Source organism: Typopeltis vanoorti, chromosome 6 (genome assembly GCF_054136105.1).
Source record: "Typopeltis vanoorti isolate ZY-2024b chromosome 6, IOZ_Tvanoo_1.0, whole genome shotgun sequence".
Lineage (NCBI taxonomy): Eukaryota > Metazoa > Arthropoda > Arachnida > Uropygi > Thelyphonidae > Typopeltis > Typopeltis vanoorti.
Window position 1 is genome coordinate 69,115,144 of NC_143554.1, and position 18,656 is coordinate 69,133,799.

At 37.0% G+C, this 18,656-nt stretch overlaps 1 protein-coding gene across 1 annotated transcript in view; it reads right to left on the bottom strand.

Annotated features, from left to right (window-relative positions):
* Window positions 1-18,656, bottom strand: part of LOC150105519 (little elongation complex subunit 2-like) — a 294,381-nt gene that overhangs the window by 217,442 nt on the left and 58,283 nt on the right. The gene's annotated exons all lie outside the window — the stretch shown is intronic.

Consider the following 18,656-nt stretch of genomic DNA (forward strand, 5'->3'; position numbering starts at 1 on the left):
GGTGCCTATTTTAATGACTGAAAACTATTAATTAGTATTATTTCACCTGTTTTTGTATCTTGATAAAGATAATTATATCAACACTGGATTTTTATACTTGCTCCATTTCTTTCCACTGATGCTTCTTATATTATTGGTGCCTGCCTTAATTCTATTGAGTTTAAGGTTGGCTCTCTTTAACCAGGCAACATCCTACCTGGTATGTCATTTGATCATGCTGTACTTTTTTGTGGTTTATGCTATACAGAATATAATTGGATCAGCTAAGACCAAAATTGCCAATCCATCCATCCTTGTTTGTTCAGTACAGAGAGAGAGAGATTCCTAATAACAGGACACACACATCGAGAAATTATGAGGACTGGTCATTGGTGATTAGCTTCTGTTAATTTTCATATTCTAGAGATGTGTGTGTCGGGCGGGGGGGGGGGGGGGGGGGGGTTCAATACAATGTTGAGATTGTTATTTATTTTTTTTTTTATATACAAGCCTTTTCAAGGTTCTATCTAAGGATCGATCCAGCCTTGTCCACAGGTGCTCTTACAACATCCAGTTCTTATGTGGGATTTCAATCGACACTGTGGTAACAAATGGCTTTCATCAACCATGTTGATAAAAGCCATTAATAAATATAATCATAATTGGGTAGCAGAGTGAAATGCCATAGCAGTACTTCAGAATGGCATTTTAACTGTATTATCTGTGTTGTTTTATCTGCTGCAAGTGTATAATTCATCTGTTGTGTTTTTGTTATTAACCCCTTAACGTACCAATTAAAAATCAGAAAGTGGTAGTTTTTCTGCCAATTTTTTTGGGCGAGGATGATTTGCTGGATCAAATTCATCATTATGTGAAAAATAATGATGAATTTGTGCAAACACAAACGAAATAGCCAATACACGCTGTTGGCAACTTTTCTTGGCTGAAAGGAAATAGGTACAAGATTGTCTAGCATCTATATTCGGTTGTATTTATATGGGAAACCAAAATTCAAAATCAATTTTGGTGCAATAAACAAAAGACATGTTACAAACGTCTTTGTATGTTAAGGGGTTAAAAATAAATAAATAAATAAAAATAAATTTATTAGATCAGTAATTAAGCATTTTATCCATAAGGCATAGTGAAATTATTTATGATTTGCCACTACTGTTTGTTTTTTAAACATTATGTATTTTTTTTAAAAATGTTAAGTCTATACATGAGAGGTTGGTTAATCAACCTACAGTATGTTAATACTGTGTATGGGTAGTAGATTGGGAAAGGAGAAACTTATTTACATTTGATTTAAAAGCCTGTATTGTATTTCTTGGGAAACTCCCATATATATAGTAGGGATGAGAAGGAGGAGGAAAAGAAACCTGTTCTATGGGGTTCAAGGTGTACAGAAAATGGACTTAGTACTGAGTGGGGGAATTATTGACTATTTCAGATGAACTATTTGTGATGGAAATATTTATAGAATACACATATTGCAAAAATCAAACACCTGTTCAAATGTGGGAGGAGTGAGTTGGTAAGAGATGGGTTATTAATCACCCTCCTCTGTATTGAGTCAAGCATTTTGAGAAAGCTCTTAGGGTCCCTATTCCATATGTGAAAGCAATATTCAATAGGTGGGCAGAATTTGTGATTTGTATAAGGTTAACATCTGTTTTAGAGGTGAAGTAACGTCTTGAGCAAAAGAGAAATCCTAGTTTTTTAGAAGCTGAAGAGGCAATGGTTATGATGTGTTTATGCCAGGGTGATTTCGAGAAGAGAAATCTCATCTTGTCTAGAAATTTGAGTGTTGTCAAAGGTTCTTCTTCTTCTTTTTTTTTTTTTTTTTTGTGAGAAGGCAGAACTGGGTTTAAGATATCATTGAAATTGACAAAGTTGAACTTTGTCAATTTGGAGATCAGAATTGAGTGTTATGTAATATACATCTGAAATAAAATTAACCACAATAAAAAGACAGTGATCTCTCAATTATAAAGTTGTGTTGGGAAATCAATTTTCTGACTTAGATGAAGGTGTGTTAATTGAAAATATGGTTGTAAGGTTCGGGAGACAGTTAATATGTTAGCATACTCATGGATTGGTTAATTGCAAATTTGGTTTTTTTTGAAGATTTCTTGAAAGTTGGATGCTTGAGAGATATTGGGGCAGTTTATTATTAATGAATTTAATTAACAGAATTTGATAACTAATAATTAAGGAATTGACAGCGTACACTAGAAATATAAATTAAATACACTTTAATATATACTTTCTGATATTTCGGCAAACGTCACATTGCCATCTTCTTGGGAACTTATTACAAAGACAAGTGCACACAAGTACTACATAACAGCAAATGAGAACAGAAGCTAGGAAGTTAACGTTTTTCTAAAGTCCTGATGGTGCCCCCTGGCGGGCTATATTGGTAGTTCTTGGCCTTTGGGCTGAAGTTCTTCTGATACATGTTTCCCAAATTTGGGGCAGTCTCATGCATCCAAATTTGTTGAGGTCTGGCATGTTCCTAAGGGCTGAGGCTGATTCCATGAATAGTCTTTCATATTTGAACTTGCTGCGGTGTATTACTGTGGCTTTCTTCCATCTTATTCTGTGGAGAGTATCCAGAGCATGGTCTGCAAGCCCAGAGTGGCTGTACTTGTGAAATCGGATGTAATCCTTGTGTTCTGAGATTCTGATATTTGTGTCCTGCCTGTTTGGCCAAAGTAGGACAGTTTACAGCTGCAAGGGACCTGGTATACACCAGGTAGGTCTAAGGGAAGTGGTTGGTCTTTAGTAGAGCAGATAAGGGATGCCAATTTTCTATGTGGTCTGAAACAGGTGGTCAAGTCATGTTTTTTTAAGATTTTGTTGATTTTTTTCCGAGGTGCCTCAGATGTAGGGAATTGTGATGGATCTAGAGTAATCTTTTTTGTGAAGGGGGAGGGGGTGGTGGGTTGTGGATAACTGGGTTAAGTATTTTTTGGATTCTTTTGGAGGGGTAGCCATTGGCTAAGAAAGTGTCACGAATGTGATTTAGTTCAGTAGTTAGAGCTTGCTCATTAGAACAGATTATTTTTGCCCTGTTGAATAGTGTCTTAATAACTCCATATTGTTGTGAGGGGGGGGGGGTGATGGGATTGTTGGTGAATGTATCTACCTGTATGGGTGGGTTTTCTATAAACTGAGAAAACCAAGGTTCCATCAGGTTGGCGGGTGACTAGTGTGTCTAGGAAGGGGAGGTTATTGTTTGCCTCTTTTTCCAGGGTGAACTTGATTCTAGGGTGTTGGTTGTTTAAGTGTGTTAGGAAGGAGAGGAGTGAATCTGGGCCATGTGGCCAAATAGCGAACACATCATCAACGTAGCAAAGCCATATGGTAGGTTTCTGTGGGGCTGAGTTTAAGGCTTTCTCTTCAAAAGTCTCCATAAAGAAGTTAGCCAAGGGTGGGGAAAGTGGTGAACCCATGGCTGTCTCCTCTTTTGTTTGTAGAATTTTTCTTGCAAAACGAAATAGTCTGAGTTCATTGTAAACTGAAAGAGGGCTGAGATATCGGGAAGAAATTTAGCTTGGATTAGCTCTAAGGTTTCTTTGAGGGGGACATTCGTGAATAAGGAGGAGACGTTAAAACTGACCATTATGTCATTATGTTGGAGTGTGAGGTTTTCTATACTGGCTTGAAGTGGGCTGAGTTTTTTATGTGTGATGGTGTGTTGCCAGTATAGTGTGAGAGCGCTTTGGCTAAATGGTTGGCTAGTTTGTAAGTGGGGGAATCAATGCCATCCACTATGGGACGTAATGGCACATTATCTTTATGTATTTTTGGGAGCCCATATATGCGGGGGGGGGGGGGGGTCTTGAGTTATAGGGTTTCAGTCTGTTGGTAATCTCCACATGCCAAGAAGTGACCTTCTTAAGGAGCCTATGGAGTTTTCTAATTTGAGAGTTGGTGGGATTATATTCAATAGGGAGGTAAGTTGATCGATCTAATAGTAAGGCCTTGAGCTTACCTGTGTAGTCATTAAGATTGAGTACCACGGTGGCATTCCCCTTATCCGCTTTGGTGATCACTATTTCTTTGTTTCTTTTCAATTCTTGTAGTGATTTGTATTCACTAATGGATAAGTTGGATTTCGGAGGCTTTGCTTTTGTGAGAACACAGGCTACATCCAATCTGATATCGTTGGCGATGTGGTTTGGGAGGTGGCGAATCCCGCATTCAATTTGGATCATTAATTCCTCAGCTGGTAATTTCTTAGGAGCAATGGCGAAGTTGTGACCACGTGACAGAGCGGTGAGTGTTTCAGGCATCAGGTTAACTGACGAAAGGTTAACTACAGTGTTGGTTTGTAGTTTAGGTTTGGACGCTGAGTTCTTTATTAATTTATCAAACTTGTTGATATGTCGGCTCCGTATATACAACCGATCTAGCCATGCTTTACTTCGGGAGCAAATTACCACTACACGCGGTTCCCTAGTCGACATAAACAGAGCTATATTAGCGCTAGAAAATGAGCTTTCACATACGCTTAATCACGAGCTTTGGTCAGTCCTACATGACATCTCGTGTATGGCAGCTAATAAAGAATTCAAATGAATACAGAGCCGACATATCAACAAGTTTGATAAATTAATAAAGAACTCGGTGTCTAAACCTAAACTACAAACCAACACTGTAGTTAACCTTTCGTCAGTTAACCTGAAGCACTCAACGCTCTGTCACGTGGTCACAATTTCGCCATTGCTCCTAAGAAATTACCGGCTGAGGAATTAATGATCCAAATTGAACGCGGAATTCGCCACCTCCCAAACCACATCGCCAATGATATCAGATTGGATGTAGCCTGTGTTCTCACAAAAGCAAAGCCTCCAAAATCCAACTTATCCATTAGTGAATACAAATCACTACAAGAATTGAAAAGAAACAAAGAAATAGTGATCACCAAAGCGGATAAGGGGAACGCCACTGTGGTACTCAATCTTAATGACTACACAGGTAAGCTCAAGGCCTTACTATTAGATCGATCAACTTACCTCCCTATTGAATATAATCCCACCAACACTCAAATTAGAAAACTCCATAGGCTCCTTAAGAAGGTCACTTCTTGGCATGTGGAGATTACCAACAGACTGAAACCCTATAACTCAAGACCCCCCCCCCCCGCATATATGGGCTCCCAAAAATACATAAAGATAATGTGCCATTACGTCCCATAGTGGATGGCATTGATTCCCCCACTTACAAACTAGCCAACCATTTAGCCAAAGCGCTCTCACACTATACTGGCAACACACCATCACACATAAAAAACTCAGCCCACTTCAAAGCCAGTATAGAAAACCTCACACTCCAACATAATGACATAATGGTCAGTTTTGACGTCTCCTCCTTATTCACGAATGTCCCCCTCAAAGAAACCTTAGAGCTAATCCAAGCTAAATTTCTTCCCGATATCTCAGCCCTCTTTCAGTTTACAATGAACTCAGACTATTTCGTTTTGCAAGAAAAATTCTACAAACAAATTGAGGAGACAGCCATGGGTTCACCACTTTCCCCACCCTTGGCTAACTTCTTTATGGAGACTTTTGAAGAGAAAGCCTTAAACTCAGCCCCACAGAAACCTACCATATGGCTTTGCTACGTTGATGATGTGTTCGCTATTTGGCCACATGGCCCAGATTCACTCCTCTCCTTCCTAACACACTTAAACAACCAACACCCTAGAATCAAGTTCACCCTGGAAAAAGAGGCAAACAATAACCTCCCCTTCCTAGACACACTAGTCACCCGCCAACCTGATGGAACCTTGGTTTTCTCAGTTTATAGAAAACCCACCCATAAAGGTAGATACATTCACCAACAATCCCCCCCCCCCCCTCACAACAATATGGAGTTATTAAGACACTATTCAACAGGGCAAAAATAATCTGTTCTAATGAGCAAGCTCTAACTACTGAACTAAATCACATTCGTGACACTTTCTTAGCCAATGGCTACCCCTCCAAAAGAATCCAAAAAATACTTAACCCAGTTATCCACAACCCACCACCCCCTCCCCTTCACAAAAAAGATTACTCTAGATCCATCACAATTCCCTACATCTGAGGCACCTCGGAAAAAAATCAACAAAATCTTAAAAAAACATGACTTGACCACCTGTTTCAGACCACATAGAAAATTGGCATCCCTTATCTGCTCTACTAAAGACCAACCACTTCCCTTAGACCTACCTGGTGTATACCAGGTCCCTTGCAGCTGTAAACTGTCCTACTTTGGCCAAACAGGCAGGACAGCAAATATCAGAATGTCAGAACACAAGGATTACATCCGATTTCATAAGTACAGCCACTCTGGGCTTGCAGACCACGCTCTGGATACTCTCCACAGAATAAGATGGAAGAAAGCCACAGTAATACATCGCAGCAAGTTCAAATATGAAAGACTATTCATGACATCAGCCTCAGCCCTTAGGAACATGCCAAACCTCAACAAATTTGGATGCATGAGACTGCCCCAAATTTGGGAAACATGTATCAGAAGAACTTCAGCCCAAAGGCCAAGAACTACCAATATAGCCCACCAGGGGGGGTACCATCAGGACTTTAGGAAAACGTTAACTTCCTAGCTTCTGTTCTCATTTGCTGTTATGTAGTACTTGTGGGCACTTGTCTTTGTAATAAGTTCCCAAGAGGATGGCAACGTGACGTTTGCCGAAATATCGGAAAGTATATATTAAAGTTTATTTAATTTATATTTCTAGTGTACGCTGTCAATTCCTTAATTATTAGTTATCATGTATAACCAGCGTATAAGCCTCTCAACAAGAATAACAGAATTTGGCCAGAACAAAACTGATCAAAATGTTATCCTCTTAAAAATCACAAAATAATCTATTAGCAATAAGTAATAAATAATATCTATATTTGTATGAATAATGTATTTATATACACAAAATAATATACTTATATATACATAAATAATATACTTATATGATTCTTATTTTAAAATTGCAAAATGATATAAATTCTTCAATCTTGTTGTAGAGCCTCTGTAGCTCAGTCAGTTGTGACAATGCCCTTTGGTAAGAAAGACCTGGGTTCAAAATTCAAATGTCTAGAATGTGAAGAACCTTTATCTAATTTCTTTTCAACTAATTAGCCGGTCTTATACAGAGGTAGCAGGGTTTCCACCTGTTACAAAACAGGCAAACTGGCCAGAAGAATAGATGAATTGACAACCATAATACACTACAGATATGAAATTGACTGTCCTATCAGAACATTAAGTTTCAAAGTCACTCATCATATTACTACTGTGGATGGTTGGTTAGTTGTTTTAGATTCATGACCAAAGCAACTAATATTATGAGACCAATGTATTATATGAGTTTCTGGCCACTTTCACTACTGCCATGAAAAATAATAAATTTAGTTTAATCCTTTATCCAAGTGTAAGCAAACAAAGTTTGCGCCTGAAGTATCTCCAGGACTAAGGCAACTTGTAGTAAACTGCCTTAGTATCACCACTTCTGGGTCTGGCTCCCACTGACGAGACCTCAATAAAGGTCGAAACCGGCCTGGGTAGTGGCCCTTCCCTTAATGCATAGCATTATATGAGTCTGTATGGAGATGTGCTTTGCATCATGGGAGATACTGAGACAAGGAGTGATGAGAGCTTGGTCCACCTTTATTACAAGTTGCCTTAGTCCTGAAAATACTTCAGGAGCAAAATTTGTTTGCTTACACTTGGATAAAGGATTAAACTAAATTTATTATAGTCTAACGAAGTGGAAAATAAACTGCCATGAAAAATGTCATCATAGTTATCATTGTTGTCAAATCTCCATAGCTCAGTCAGTTATGATGATGTCCTCTGGATGGAACAACATAGGTTCAAACAAATGTAACTCAAAATCTTAATTTTTTTGTTTCATTAAATCATTTTATGCAGGCAGACGGATATGAAGAAGTTTGATTGTTATTCATAATTTATTTTAACAACACCAAACAAACTATTTTATAAAAAGATGTTTATTAATTGGCTTATATTTTGCTGGATTTCAAGCATGTTCAGAGCATAAAGTAGCATGTTATAATTTACACACGATGATGAATAAGTGAAATGAATGAGCTTTGAAGATGTTGGTTTGAAATCCAACAAAACATATGCCAGTTAATAAACATCTTTTTTTTTTAAATAAAATAGTTCATTGGTGTTGTTAATACCATTAAAATAAGATAAAGATATGAAGAAGCTAAAAGGTGCATTTTGAAGCAAATGCACCAAAAAAATATAAACGAGCTTGTTTCATAAGAAATTACAAAAAAATAAAATAAACAAATAATAAAGCAAAATAAAATAAATAAAAAAATAAATAAGAAATAAATCAAAATAAAATAAATGAATAAATAAAAAATAAAATAAAATAAAATAAAATAATAATATAAAATACTTCAACTTTCAGGTATTATTAGAGAGCTCCAGGGAGTCAGGGACTCATTGAGGAAGACCATAAGACCATACTAACCACACCAGCTGTCATACCTGTTCTTGAATTCATTCTCACTACTACTAGCAAACATACACACACCACATACAATGGCAATCCATTCCAATCCTATACCACTCTATGAGAGAAAAATCTAGCCATCCGTCTCTTCTTGACAGCATTCATTCTCAACTTCCAAGGATGCCCTCGAGTCCTTTCCCTCCCCCACCCTCCATAAAATGAAATATTCCATCTACTGATATCTTCTATGAACCTTTCAGAAGTTTTTAAGTCTCAATCATATCACCTCTCTTTATCCTGTTTGCTAACAGGATAATGAGAGATGATATGATTGAGACAGAAACACTCTCTCTCCAATATGTCAAAATCACCATGAAGTACAAGGAGATCAGACCTGTGTGCAATAGTCCAAGTGAGGTCTTATCAAAGACATGTAAAGAAGCAAAATGACTTCCTTATCTTTACATATCAAGGTTCGTTTCAGCATTGCAATTATCCTCTGAGTTGTATTTGCAATCTTTTCTATATGGCCCTTGAACTTCAACTTCCTGTCGACTAAAATTCCAAGATCCCTAGCCTGATCAATTTCTTCTAGCATAATTCCACCAATATAATACAACACTGTATATCTAAGCATGCCAAAGTGCATGATAACTACAATTACTAACAATGAACTAATAGCCATTTCCACATTTCCAACCCATTCAAATCATTCCAAGTACTGTATATCAGCAGCACTCCTGATTATCCTACCTATCTATGCATCATTAGTAAATAGCTATATGGTGTATGTGAAATCCACACCAATTTCATTAATGTACAGACTGAATAACAATGGACCAAGGGCTGATCCTTGGGGCACGCCACTGATTACCTTAAATCTAACAGATTTAATCTAGGTGACACGCATCCTATATTCTCATTTCCAGAAAGATGTGCTTTCACATCTAAAACTAGAGATAGTGCATAGAGCCTTATATCACAAATAAAGAAAGACCACAAACTGTTTATCACTGTTTTTAATAGTTGAAGTGCAAAGGACTCTTTTTTTTTTTTTTTTTTATCGATCCTGTAAAACATTTCAATCATATTTAACTTTACAAATACTCTTAATTTTAATTAGCACAAATGCAAATCGACTAGGATGCATCCAATCTTACTCCAATAACTTACTAACAGAATGATAGCATGAACTACAAAAAAAAAAAAAAAAAGAATTTACTTTTCTATCTCTTCTAACAAGCAACTGCAAAAGCCAGAGTAGAAATAGTAAGCATATTTACTTGACAAAGCAAGATATTTTTGTAAACAAAGTAAACACTGATGAAGATAAAAAAAAGTTAACAGTATCAATAAAATTTTTTGTATAATTACAGATTTTTGTAGATGTTCATTCTAATAGATATTACTGATATTGTTTATTTTACAGATTTTCTTTCTTTATATACACACACACACACACACACACATATATATATATATTTTTTTTTTTTTTTTGAAATTGTATTAAGATACATAGTACAGGTGACCTCAGCTATACTAGATCATTCAGGATAAATATCTATCTAAAAACCAGTTATATCCATGGTATGGATATATAAGAAACTTCTCTGAAAAATTATATTTTAAAATAAAATTAAAATAAGCAACTTTAGAATGATGTTAATTTTAAATTTTATTATGTATCTATACAAGTGCCAAAGTGACATAACAGGTATTATAAAAACAAAGAACCAAAAACATTTTCTTCCTTAGGAGATTCTCCTATGCAAGAAATACAAGATGTCATATTCAGACAATAATGATCAGGATAAAGAAGATGTAACTATAGTATTCAACACTAAATATGAAGATGATCTTCTTCAATGGCAGGCAATATTAAGCAGAGTGATGTGGACAAATATCAAAATGGAAATTTAGAAAATGACACTTATTAGAGCCTATGACCCTACAGAAGGTTCTACTAAAGGAGAAGTGCAGGAATTTTTAAAGTCATTAGAGAAGGCAGCTGACATAAAGAAAAAGAAAAAGTTGGAGATCTAAACAGCAGAGTAGGAAATGATTACCAGACATAGAGAAATGTTCTGGGAACATTTCCAGAAAAGAGCAAGGCTAATAAAAATTAGAAGTACATGCTGAATTTGTGTTCATGACATGGACTTGTCATTACTAACATCATATTCTAACATAAAGGTGTGCACAAATTCACATGGAGAGAAGACATAAGAAAACTCTCACTGATTATGTTATTGTTGATAGTGTGATATCTTCATGCTATCAAATTGAAAAGAACAGTGTGTAAGAAAGTTTACAAAGAAATCAATATTGAGCAGCTTTCAGATGTGAACTGTAGAATCAAATATACAAATGTTATTCAAGAAAACACAAAAAAAGAGTTTGAAAACAAGAACCAAAAGTCTGGAGATTCAGTGGAAACACCCTAAAAAAAAAAAAAAAAAACACTGATTCAGCCAGACAGGCAATATGGTAAGATTGTTGGCAAGGATAGAAAAATCAGAATTCCATGACTCAGGAATTTAAAGAAGCAGTCAAGGAAAAGCAAACGTATCAAAAGTTCCTGGCAATAAGTCAGCTTGTACACCTAGAGAATACAGAGAAAAATGCAAGAAAGCAAATGTCATGTATAAAACCAGCTAAAAAAGTCATAAGAAGATTTTGGTAAGACAGAAAATACATATCAGGAAGGTGACAAAATATTCTGGAGGCTAATGAAAAAAGCTTACAAATGGAGTATTGCAAAAGGAATCAAAAATTATCATCTTTGATTCCATTTGCAGTACTCTTTCCTAAGGTGACAAGAAAACTAAAGATATATTCTCAATTGTATGTAGGATTTACTTTTAAAGAATGCTAAAAACAGTGGCAAAAAACACTTAAGAGAGGAATGAAATCAATAGTATACATATACTTAAGGTAGACAAAGTCATCAAAATCAGAAATGTAAAAGGTAGCTGGAGTAGACAATATTTATGGCCAGAAATATGGCTGCACTGCATAATTCAAGTCAGAGGATTGAATTCTAGATTACTGGAGTAAAGTTCATAGTACCATAAAAAAATTAAAAAAAAAGGAAATAAAACTGAATGTAAGTTACAGAGGAATTTCCCTATGCAGTGTTCCTGGTGAGATTTATAATAGTATACTATTATAAAGGATAAGAAAAACTGTAAAGGGGAAACTCGGAGAAGAACAAGTTGGGCTCAGGCCAAACAGAGGTTGTAATAATTAGTTTTTCTCTTTAAGAGAAATAGCTGAGCAATCATGGAAACATAATAAGAGTCTGTATTTAAGTTTTGTAGATCTGGAAAAGGCATATGACAATGTCCAAAAGAAAAGCTGTTCATAATGCTAAAATTAAGTGGTACATTATAAAGAGCAATACTTAGTCTATATTTCAATTGTAAGTCAGCAGTTAGAAAGGAAGAAAGTTCGGGAAGATGGTTTGATATTAACTCAGGCAAGAATTACACAAGAATGTACATTACCTCTACTGCTATGAATTATCTATATGGATCACATTAGGAAGGATGGAAAGTGGTCTTAAACTTGATATGTGAAAATTGGAGATGTTAATCTCAGCTCTTTACTTTATGAAGATAATGTTATACTTCTAAATAAATTCAGTACAAGTCTATAGGATTCTGTAACTAAACTGAATAAATTTGGTATGAAAATCACAATAAAAAGACAAAAACTATGAAAATAGGCAGGAACACTGAAAGCATCAACTACATCTTGAATGGAGAGAGAACCTGTAAACAAGTAAAACATTTCAGCTATTTAGGAACAATATTTAGTAAACATGATGGCATATTAAACATGGAAGTCAAATGAATCAATTTATAATGTAATAAGTGAGAAATTAGTCAAAACATAACTAGCTATGTACAAAACCATTCACACTAATTTTAACTTATTAACTTTGATTAAGTGAATTTAGAAATAATTCACCTGATCAAAGACTGGAGACCACATATGAAAGTTCTGAGTAAGAGAGAGAGAGATTAGGCAAGAGAACAAATTGCATCAATGGCAGTATCATATTAAAAATGAGGATATTGGGAAGGAACTTAATATTGTTAACATTCAGAAGTGTGTGAGCAAAGGTTACCTCAAGTTGTATGGTCGCTTAAGCAGAAGGGAGAGGAAAGGTAGTAAAGCAAGGATTTTATGCAGGAATGACACGAAAAAGACCCAGAAAATGACAAGATCTAGGTAGACTGATACACTAAGAATTCCGAAATATAAAATCTAACAATATTTTAGTCCTGACATATTTCAGATTAATTTAAAAGAAAATCACTGATAAGAAGTTAGCAATGATGCAAATTTTCATATAGTACTATCATATCTGTACCCACCCCCAAAGGGTGCTTATCAGGGGTTTGATCATGATGAATATAAAACAGTAGCACATCTTATGAACCTAATATAAAAACATACTTTATTAATATGTAATATTTGTGCTCAGTTTCATTACTTGGGAAGAAAGCATGGTAAAGGGGGTGATCATTTTTGTGCAGTTGTCCCATTAAAGCATCATACCACATAAGATGCGAGAAATATTTATAAGGAATTTTCTAATAAGCTGAGTTAGTCCCATACAGGTTTCAGTCTCCTATAAGAAACTCCTCAGGCTCCCTGCTTCCCACTGCAAAACTGACAAATAGCATAAGCAGCTAATATGCAATAATTGCCTCAGGGGTCTTAAATGCCTTCAATCAAAAATCAATGCTTCCCATGCCTGCTGGTACATAAGGCTGTGCCTTAGTATAATAGTCAACAAAAATTCTTGCTATTCTGCTCATGTATTGCTATTTGTTTCATACACCATGCATTTCATTTCATTACGATACCTCCCATCATGCATGAAGTCTTATTTTATTATATATTTGTTGCAGCTAGAAAGGCAAATTTCATTTCAGTGCTCAAACCTTCACTTTGCCCAATGAAGGCTCAAATTCGCAGCAGCATGAATGTTTGAAAAAGTACCACTTCAAATATAACAGAATGCATACATGATAGTGCTTAACTGGGACTAAACCTTGAAAATCTAAAACACTAATGGAACCAATGTTCAGCTACTGCAATATAGGTATATGCTGAAATTTGGTAAAGTCCAGCTGATCTGCTGGAATACTAAATTCTCAGCCTATACATTCACACACTGATGAATGCATTAGTAGTCCTAGACATATCCTCTAGTCAAAAAAGCATTTAGCTATTACAGTGGAAACTCTTATCCAACATATCAGCAGCAACAAGAGAACACATAATTAACAGACACTGGCCATACAACCTCAGTTGCTTTGGCCAAAGATCCAAACAAACCATTACAGTGAAGCAAACTATCTAGGAGTGAACCAGTGAGGTATGCTTTATAGCTTAATCAGTACTGATGAAGCAGTTTGGTCAGAAAGACCGGGGTTCATAGCCAGGACATGATGAATCTTTATAAAGACTTTTAAACTGAAGTCAAGTTAGCCAGTTTCATACAAAGGTCACAGAGATTTCCTCCTGGAAACTAAGATTTTTCATACTGCAAAACAGACAACTGTTTAGATTGGGTTTGGTTTGTTTAAATATGACCAAATCAACTAAAGATATGAAGCCAGCATATTATGTCTATTAATTAGTCTGTTTAACTTTGTCACTTCCAAATGATACAATTCATCTTCAGATAATTCATTTTGCCGGTCTGGTTGGCCGAGTGGTAAGCGTATCTGTTGTCCAGCCAAAAGTCTGCAGGTTTGAACCTGCAATGGGCATGGATATTTGTGATCGTCTGTGAAAATAATAGTGGTAGTGGTCGGCAGTAGATGGCATTGGTGTAGTTTTTGGTAGTTGTGGTTGGTGGAGACAGAGAGTTGTAGAGTAGGTGCCCTTCCTCAATGAGTCTTTGGACTCCCTGGAGGTGTGATGTAATAATAATAATAAAAGATTCATTGTACACTAGATGAGATTCATATCCAATTCTTTCCACAGTTTCAACTATAATACTAACTAATCCAAACTAAAACCAACATGGGCAATGGTCAAGATGTGGCATTCGTATTCTTTCAGATGAAAAACCAAACATCCATGGGTGAGTTTTATTGCAAAGTGTACAACCATTTTTCTAAATGGAGACTTGAAGTGACAAAAAAACTACACCTGGCTCCCAAGAAAAGCCCCAGCAATTAATAATTTTTTCTTTTTCATTACTTCCAGCAAGCAATATCAGCAATATTTTCAGAGTTACATCAGATATCAAATGGACCTGACATTTCATCTTTTCAAGAGTATAGCTCTGAAAGTCATTCAAACCTAACTGTAATGCTTTATTAATCCTCCAGGTCAGCTAGCAAATAATTTTGTTGCCACTGTTCTATGGGGTGTTCCAGGATGGAACCAAAAGCAGTATGTGGAAGGTACTGTTATATTTGCAGAGGAGTTGGATAAAAATTCCAACCCACACCACACCACACTCACTCACACACACACACACACACACACACATACATACATACATACATTTCAACTTATCTTAAATAGCAGCCATGAAAGCCAGAAAAAGCAAAAAAGCTACCTAAAACTTAAAAGATCCACTTCATAAATATATGCCATCTTAGTTGCAAACCCCAATGCCCATTTCAAAACTATTTTTCCCAGCAGAAACTCAATTTTGTTTTTTCCATCACCATTTGTCTCAAGTAAATATTGTCCAATGACACACTATTTGACCTTTAGTTTCAAAGGTGATGTTCATATGTATGGATGTTCTGTATACCATGTAAGAGATTATTTAACTAAGAATCTTCTCTTTCTTATTGCTCTGAGTAAAAATCTCACCATCCCATTATGTCAAATCTGTTGTCTTCATTCTCCTAATGCTACCACCCATTATAAACTTTTTGATTTCCATTATTTGAATGTTCATTTTCTTCAATCCTAATTGCAAAGTCATCTTCTTCAGAGATTTTAATGTTTACAATTCTAACTGGCTTCTCTTTTATTACCTGCACAGGCAGAGACATGAAGTGACAAAAACTACACTTGGCTCCCAAGAAAAAGCCTTAGCAATTAATAATTTTTTTTTTCTGTTTTCTTTTTCTCGGAGAGTGAATTTAGATTAAGAGTGACTGACCTGTAGAGGGAGATAGATGAGTTGAAAGAGGAGGTGGAATGTCTTGTGAATGAGAGCAGAAGTATGAAAGATAAGATTAGGAGAATGGAAGAGATAAATGCAAGGCGAATCAGAGTAGGAGAGAGAGAGAATTTAGGGAGTATGAGTGAGAGGTATGGGGGTGCTAGAAGAGGAGAGAATGGAAACAGTAGAAGAGAGGGAATGAGAGAGAGGTATGGGAATGCTAGCAGACGAGAGGATGGAAACAGTACGAGAGACAGAATGAGAGAGAGATATGGAAGTGCTAGAAGAGGAGAGAATGGAAACGGTAGGAGAGATGGAATGAGAGAGAGGTATGGGAATTCTAGAAGACGAGAGGATGGAAACAGTAGTAGGAGAGACAGAATGAGAGAGGGATATGGAAGTGCTAGAAGTGGAGAAAATGGAAACAGTAGGAGAGAGAGAATGAGAGAGATGTATGGGAGTGCTAGAAGAGGAGAGAATGGAAACAGTAAAAGAGAGAGGTATGGGAATGAAAGAAGAGGAAAGAATGGAAACAATAGGAGCGCGGGAATGGTAAGAGGTATAATGTATGGCGACTCAATGATCCGTGGTGTTCAAGATAGGATGCGTGAGGAGTGTTTGCCAAGAGGAACAATAGAAAGGGTGGCTATGGCAATTAAGAGAGGTGAAAGGGTGGATGAGATGATTGTGATGGTAGGAACGAATGACTTGAGTGGTAATGTAAGTCGGGTAGCGAGAGATATGAGATTTTTGCTTGAGACTGTATGGAAGAAGACAGAGAGAGGAAACATAGTGTGCGTGTTGCCTAGGTATGATAATGATGAGCTGAGCAGAAGAGTGGTGACATTGAATGGCATAATAGCGAGAATGTGTGACAAGAGAGGACTGGTATATATAGATGCTTGGAGTGCATTTGAGGAAAGAGAGGAATTGTATGCGAGAGACCGTTTACATTTGAATGAGGAGGGACGTAGGCATCAGGAGAGATTGCTGTTCTGAACGAGTCAGTGTGTCCCAGGGAGGATGATAGCAGGGGTGGCCTCTTGTGGGAATGGATACTTGGGAGAAGGGAGACAATGTCAGGTAACACTGAGCCCGGTGGAGTCTAGAAGGGATAATGCTGGGTATAGAAACAATGGCATTTATATGCTTTATACTAATGCCAGGAGTATCCGGAATAAGGGAGAGGAATTGGTGGCGCAGATAGCATCAGCCTGGCCAAAAATTATTGCGATCACTGAGACGTGGTTGACAGAAGGGGATATAACAACAGGAATAGAAGTCGCTGGGTATAGCATTTTTCGTCAGGATAGGAGGGGAAAGCGTGGTGGTGGTGGGGTGCTGCTTATGATAAGTGATGACCTATGTCCTCTAAGATTGGAGAATTTGGAAGGAAGTGAGACAAATGATTTTGAGAGCGTATGGTGTGAGGTAGAGGTAGGCAAGACAGGATATTCAGTGGGGTGTTGCTACAGACCCAGGAGCACAGAGGATGGGGACCAGGAGATGTTTAGACAGCTAAGTTTGGCAAGTGCAAGAAGAATGATTGTTATGGGAGATTTTAACTTCAGTAGTATAAATTGGAGAGAGGAAGATGCATGTAGCAATAGGGGAATGGAATTTCTAGAATTCTTGAGGGACAAATGTCTTAGGCAACATGTAACAGAGGGAACGAGAGGTTCAAAAGTTTTGGATTTGGTTAAAGCATCAGAAGAGTTGATAATAACTGAGTTGACGTCTCTCCCACCAGTTGGAGAGAGTGACCATATGGTTTTGACTTGGAAAATGAATAGACATGGAGGAGTATCAAAGAGACGGGAACTTATGTGGAATTATAAGGCAGGTGATTATAATAGTCTTAGACGTCAACTTCGGGAAGTTTCATGGAAGGCCGGGATATCACTAGTGCATGGGAAATTGTGAAAGAATATTTGTTATCAGCAATGGTAAGTTGTATACCACGAGTGAAGAAGAGGACGCAATTTGGAGTAAAGTGGAAGACAAACAATATTAAACAGGAATTGCATGCAAAAAAGAGGCTATGGAAGAGATATAAGGAGACAGGTGAAGAGATGCATGAGGAACATAAGACACAGGCCAGAAGAGTGACTAGTGTGGTAAGGAAAGCAAAACTGGAATATGAGAGGAGATTGGCACTAAGATCCAAAGAAAATCCTAGGGAATTTTTTAGCTATGTGGCCAGTAGGAGGAGAAATGACTGTGGAAGAATGATATTGTGGGATAAAAATGGGAATAGAGTGACTGATGCTGAGGACATAGTGGAATTGTTGATTGAACACTTTATTGGAGTATTTCATCCTAGAGGAGTCAGTTTTAATGCTAGAGGGATAGGACTGGTTCGAGGTCTGGAGGTACAGGAGGAGAGTGTGTTTCAGATACTGAGTACTCTGGATGTCAATAAAGCTGTGGGACTGGATGGTATTTCACCACGAGTTTTGAGAGAATGTGCTAGGGAATTGACAGTGCCTTTAACGTGGCTTTTCAATGAAAGTCTAGCTTTGGCAAAGGTGCCCAGGGAATGGAAGGAAGGTAGGATAGTGCCATTGCATAAGGGTGGTAACAGACTGGAAGTGTCTAATTATAGGCCAGTCTGTGTGTCATCAGTAGTTGTTAAGATCTTGGAGAAAGTAGTGAGGGACCGTATACAGCATTGGGCAGATGAGGGTAATGTTATCTGTGAGAATCAACATGGATTTGTGAAAGGACGCTCTTGTTTTAGCAATATGCTAGCCTTTTATAATAAAGTTACAAGAACATTAGATGAGGGAAAGGCATATACTGCAATTTTCTTAGACTTGGCGAAGGCATTTGACAGGGTGCCACATGATAAGCTGATATTTAAGTTGCAGCACATGGGTCTGGATGTCAGATTGGTCAACTGGATTCAGGATTGGCTGTCTGATAGGTATCAGAGAGTTGTGTATGGTGGAGCAGTTTCCAGGAGGCAGAGGATTACAAGCGGGGTCCCACAGGGCTCAGTACTAGGACCTATATTGTTTAACC